Raw genomic sequence first — 6,639 nt, 5'->3', positions numbered from 1 at the left:
AAGTAATTTATATAAAAGAAGACTATTATTTCATTTCCTACTACACATTTTTTTTCTTGCTTTATTATAAAACTTTCACCAATATAATATAAATAACTGGTGAAAGGTAATGTTAATGTAGCTAAGTTAGTAAAACCTCATTGCATGAAAAATTCATAATGATAACTTTGAATTAGCAAATGATGAAAACAACTCTGCAAGTTGAGGAGATTCAAGAAAATCAATCTTCATTTTCCCAAAGACTTATGTATCAAGTGCTACTATCTCACAGTGGGTTCATACTTATCCTTTACCACAGGGAATAAAAGACATATGTGTTCATCAAATCCTAGTGTCTCTGTCCGAAAAGGGGAGAGGCATATGTGAGGACTAGGAAACAATAAGTTTGCTTTTGCATGCAGCTAAAGTGGTTCTCAGGATCACCAAAAAGATGGAGAGCAGAGCAAATGATTACCTAGGGGATGATCAGTTTGGGTTCAGGAAGGAGAGAGGCACTCGTGATGCCATAGTAGGAGTGAGGTCACTTATAGAGAGGAATTTAGAATACAATCAGGATGTATTTACTTCAAAATGGCATTTGATATAGAGGATTCAGTATAAATATTGAATGTGTTGCAGAACATGTCTAGGTTAGGGGGATAAAAGACCCACACATTGTACATGTCTCAGACTTCTCAGGTACGAGAGGGGGATGGAGAAACCGAATGGGCAGTGTTAAGAGGTGTAAGACAGGGGTGCCCATTATCATCTGTACTGTTCTACTCAAATATGGATGAAATGTTGAAAGAGGCATTGGATGAACTGGAGACAGGAATAAAAGTCGGTGGGGAATTCATAAAATCAGGTAAATTTGTGGATGATTCAGCTTTAGCTTGCCAGTCAGCAAAGGGCCTACAACATATCTGAGAGTATTGGAAAGCCAGTGCGATAGATATGGGATAAGAATTCATGCTGACAAAACAAAGGTCACTGAGCATTCAAGAAAAGAGTAGGCCTAAGTTAAATAATAAAATAAGAGTTGAAAAACTAGAGTACGTGGAACAGTTTATGTAGCTTAGATGTACTCATGACCAAAATGGTCAAAGTATTAGGTACATAAGGAGAAGAATTGCATTAGGCAAAAAGGCATCACAAGGAGGAGAGAATTGATGAAACGGGCATTGAGTAAGGATGCTTAGAAAAGGCTCACTAAAACATTGATGTGGAGCTTGGTTTTGAATCATGCAGAAACATGGTCATTGAAGCAAGATGATAGGCATATATTTGAAGTTTTGAAATGTAGGAATGGAGAAGGATAGAAAAGGTGAAGTGGACTAAAGAAAATATAACAAGGAAGTGCTAGGCAAGGCGGGGGAGAAAAGAGGACTGTTGGGAGAACACAAAAGGAGGCTAGAAAAATGGATTCATAGCAATTTCATTGGTGATGGGAGGTTGAAGACTATAGTGAAGAGGAGAATATTCAGAAAATGAGAGAGGTAAGAATAGGATTGGCATGATGAACATAATGAAGGGAGGAAGGATATATATATACATGCCACAGTTATCAACCAGAAGGTTGGTTTGATAGGTGAGGGTAAATCCCACCTAGTGCCACACCCAAAAGTCTGAAATCCACACTTCATGGCAAGAGGGTCAATTCCTTTCCCAGCTTCACCTGCTTTCCTAGGAAGATCAGTTGCCTGAAAAATCACATGGCATGGGTGAAGCTGAGGGTGCCCCAAGGCATAACCCAAAATAGAATCTGGGGTCAGCAGTCCAGTGCTCTACCCACTGGATTGCCTTGTCCTCCATAAAATATATATACAAGTATGTGTATTGAAATATATATATGCCTGTATATTGAAAGCATGATTTTCTCATATCCCCGCACATTAATGGTTTGAATAATAAGCTGACCTTAGAAAGGGAAGAAATTGCAATGACAATGTATTTAGACAGAAATAAATTTTAGCAAAACAAAGAAAACTTAACTTGGAAACATACCTGAATTTCACAGATTGTGCCAAAGCTTTTGAACTGGTCAACTGACAAATACTATGCCACATAATGGAAAACAGAAAATCCCCACACATTCACAAGTATCTAAAACCTTTACAAGAATACAAGTGTTTTATGTGATACTTTGAAACATATTACTATAGCACAATAATGAACACAGAAAACAAACAAAGAGAAGAAATTCAAACAAGCCAGGCAGTGAAGCAAGGATGCAGCCTATCCCCAGCTCTATTTAACATATACATTAATGATGATTTAATGGTAAAACTGGAAACTCACTGCTAGCCCTGGAATAACAATCACACCCAAAATAACAATTACATTTCTGCTACTCCCTGATAACCAAATCATCATTCAAAAAATAGAAGAGTAACAACAAAGATCCAGTATTAGAGCTTCATTTACTCAGCAGCTTTTATATGCATTCTGTTCTCTAAAACGACAAAACTAATTGAATTTTTAGGATGGGAACAAGTAATAGCCAAAATAATAATAACCACAAAAATAGAACAAGTAACAAATCATTATCATTTGGTAATGACAATTCATGCCATAAAAAAAGATACATAAAATAAATGACATTATTACTGAACAGTTTACAGAACAATAAATAGAACAACAAAAGGAAAAACAAGAAAAAAATAGACAGTTAAAATTATGTAATTTTATAAGTTCTCTCTTCCTAATATGGTTCTGATGCTGGAAAGAGAAAAGGTATGACAAAAAGCAGAGTTCAAGTAGTAGATGTGCAATTTTTTTAATCAGTTATTGGCTGTAACAGACACAACAGACTAGGTGATATTGATATCAAGGAATGACTTAACACAAAAGAGATTAACAAAAGAACTGTGGAAAAGAGGTTTAAATGGAAGGTCCTCCAATGAGGAATTAATGACAGGGGCATTGAGTAAGAATATTAAGAAAAGCCTCACTAAAACTTGAAGCTTGGCTTTGTATGATACAGAAAAATGGTCATAAGCAAGATGATTGATGTAGATTAGAGGCTTTTGAAATGTGGGTGCGTAGAAGGAATATTTTCAAGACAAGATGTTGAAGATTTAGAGGTTCTCCTGTAAGCCCAGACCCTCCCCTTCATAGATAAAGTAAACAATTGGTGTCCTGAAACTCACCTCCTCTTTGGCTAATTTAGGGACTGGATTCAGTAATGTGTCACCAGAGTAACAGTTTTTTCCATGTGTCACAAGTTATATTATCACAGTTCATGATTATTTTTTCTAACAGTAACTAAGTGAATGAATATAAAGAAATGTTAAGAAGTAATTTTTTATTATTATTAGTATTCTACGGGTTGAGGTAGGTTTTGGATGAACACAACATCCGAATAATTGTTTTTTTCTCCCAACAAAACACAACCCAACATCTCTCTTATTCTACCACAAGCCCCTCTTCCATTCCATATACTTCCCTCCTCCCTTCAGTAGATCCATTATCCCTACCCTATTCATTCCTCTTTCTCATTTGCCTAACATTCTCCCATCTATCTCAGTCTTCAACATCCCATTGCCAATCAAAATGCTTTGCAACCATTTTCCATGTCTCCTCTCCATCCTTCTCCACAACCACATTTCAAAAGCCTCCAATCAATCCCTATAATCCTGTGTCAATGACCATCCTCCCATGCCGCATATAACCACAGTCCACATTTAAGTTTTGACGAGTCTTTTCTTAACATCCTCACAAAACATCCCTATCATCAACTCCCTCCTCCTTGTGAAAGCCTCTTTGCCAAATGCAATTCTTCACCTTACATCCCTTTTACTTTAACCATTTTGGTCTAAAATACTTCAGAAATAAGTAAATTGTTCCACCATCTCTAGTTTTGCCCTCCTATTTTAATGTTTAGCTTAGCCTTTCTCTTTCTGGAAAACTGCATATCCTTTGTCTTATTTACATTAATTCTCATCCCATTTCTATCACATTGAATTTCCAATTAACTCAGCAATGTCCATAGCCCCTTGGCTGACTGACTAATCAAATCTTGATGATCAGAAAACATAATTGATTTAATGAATTCCCCACTGACTTTCTTTCCAATCTCCAGTTCTTCTCATGCCTCTTTAATTTTTTCCTCCATATATTTGTTTTCTCCCACACATACACACTCATAAAAGACAAACTTGGGAAAGAATTTTGGGAAAGATGGATTTGAGCAGATCACTAGCGTAAAAATGTTTCTTGGCTAAGACTTGAACTAGAGACTTGAACTCTTCAACTTACCGATCTTCAATGCTCTAACCAATTGAGTAATTGAGAAAATATAAATCACAGTGAAATCTACAGAAGGGGTTAAGGCAACCAAGTGCCACGACTCTTTCACCAGGAGATGGCATTACGGAGATATTTCACCCATGAAAGGACAAATGGACAAGGACACAAGAGCAAAGGATAATAGGAAAAGTCATTCATTCAATGTTATAAAGGAGAGGAACAGTACGTATTTTGGCACTCATAATCAGAAGAAGGAAACAAGCCACATTGGCCAAATATATATTTAAACCCAAAAACCTATGAAAATATCTATCGCATTGACTATCCAATGCACTCAGCAATGCTTGCAACCCCTTTGCTGAATGACAAACTAAAGCTTGATCAACAGCAAAACCAACCTGAGTTTATGAATTGTACACCAACTTTCATTCCAATCTCCTGGTCTTTCCATGCCTCTTTAATCATTTCCTCCACTTATTTGCTGAAAAGCACACGTGATAATGGACAACCCTGTCTTACTCCTCTTCTTGACACTGCCCATCCGGAATCTCCATTCCCCACTCACACCTGAGCAATCTGAGACACGTGCAGGTTGCAGTTAAGACTTTTATCCCTTCCATCTACTCCTATATTCTGCAGTACTTTTGTTAGTTTTTCCCAATTCACTCTACCAAATGCCTTTACAAAACCTACAAAACAAACAAAACAGGCAAATACATCCTCATAACATCCTATATTTCTCTCTATCTGTTAACTTATTCCTGCAATGGCATTTTGCATGCATCTCCCCTTCCTTAACCCAAACTGATCATCCCCTGATTAATCATTTGCCCTGCCCTTCATCCACTTGTTGATGATCCTGAGAACCACTTAAGCTGTGTACAAAATCAAACTTACTGTACTGTATCCCTCACATAGTGCAGCCTTTATCTTTTTGGAATATGAAATAACACTGATCTGACTAAGTCTTCCAGTCATGTCTCCCTCATAAATGACACAAATCAGTCCATGAAAACTCCTCCCATCTTTTACTTAACGCTTATGAAATTTTACAGGTATATTTCCTACTCCTATGGCTTTATTTGATTTCACTTCTTTCAATAAAACCATGACAATGACTGGCAAACAATAATGTGAACAATGGCCTTGCATCTCCTTTAAAAGTTTGGTTAAGTTAATTTTGTATGTTGTATTTCATTTTAGGCAAGATTCCAGGTTCTCAACTTCTCAATAGACTCTTGATAATGTTCAAGCTTGAAAATGGTTGTTCACATGAACATGTAGACTTAAATAAGGAGAGAACAGCAAATGCTAGTTCTTCAGCCGATTTTGGGTCAAGAATACCATTCTAGGTGTTTAAAATAAGCATCCGAATTCTGAAGGGGGAGAAAGCTTGGGCAGATCTTAGGAAAGAGGCGGGGAACCCAAATTTTATAGGCAGAAATGATCACAAATTTAAGGTAAAATGCCAGGCACAGAGAACAAATAAAAAAAATTTTCTTTTCTAAATAGAACAATTGTTGAGTGGAACACCTTACCTGCAAAAATATTTGAGCCCTTTCCTAACAGAGTGTATACTTTTAAGAATAGATGTAAAGCATATATGTAATAATTTGATTGATGTGTGGTGTATTGTATTATATGTAATAGCTTAATTTTTTTTTAATTTATCTTTTTTTTTCTTGCTGATTAATGGCTGTAAATGGGATGGGGATTCACTTGTTTTGTTATTGCTCTTTATCTTTTGCAATTATTTGGGACTTGTGTGCCACCTGACAATGTCTATCAGCACATGTGTATTTTTAATAATAATAATAATATCTTCCTTCTTTCAAGCCTTTTAAAGAAGACCACTTGTGCTGTGAACGAAGTTCACATTTGTTTTTCACCAATATTTCTATATCAGCACAAAGGTGTTCAAATTTAAAGCTCCACCATTCTTTGTCTTTTAAATCCAGCAATTACATTACAAAGTTGACAATGTCAATATTTCCATGAAGTTATTCTAAAAATTCTTTCCATCTCTATTGCATCTTTTCTGGACCAACTAATATTTTTCCTGAACTATCTTTCATTGATTTCAATGATTTTCCTTTCTTACTTCTCAATAATACTTTAATCTGCCTGTATAGTGCACCAATTTCACCCTTTCCCTGTAATTTAATACTTGTACTGCATTTTCCACCATGTTTTTTTCCCCGATTTGCTTTGTGCCTCAGTTTATTACTCTTTATACTGCCTTCTACCTGACTGAATTTATGTTCTTCTATTTCCTTCTGCCATCAATCTTCCAACTAATCTAGTCCATAATCCATGATTTCCTTGCCCTTTTCCTATTCCAATGGTTACTTTTGTGGCTTTCGATATTCCTTTTTTGATATATTCTTCATTTCTCCTCTTCAGTACCCAGCC

The sequence above is a fragment of the Hetaerina americana genome, unplaced genomic scaffold (assembly GCF_022747635.1).
Source record: "Hetaerina americana unplaced genomic scaffold, ioHetAmer1.1.p SCAF_12, whole genome shotgun sequence".
Taxonomy (NCBI): domain Eukaryota; kingdom Metazoa; phylum Arthropoda; class Insecta; order Odonata; family Calopterygidae; genus Hetaerina; species Hetaerina americana.
Note: the sequence above shows the minus strand (reverse complement) of the source record.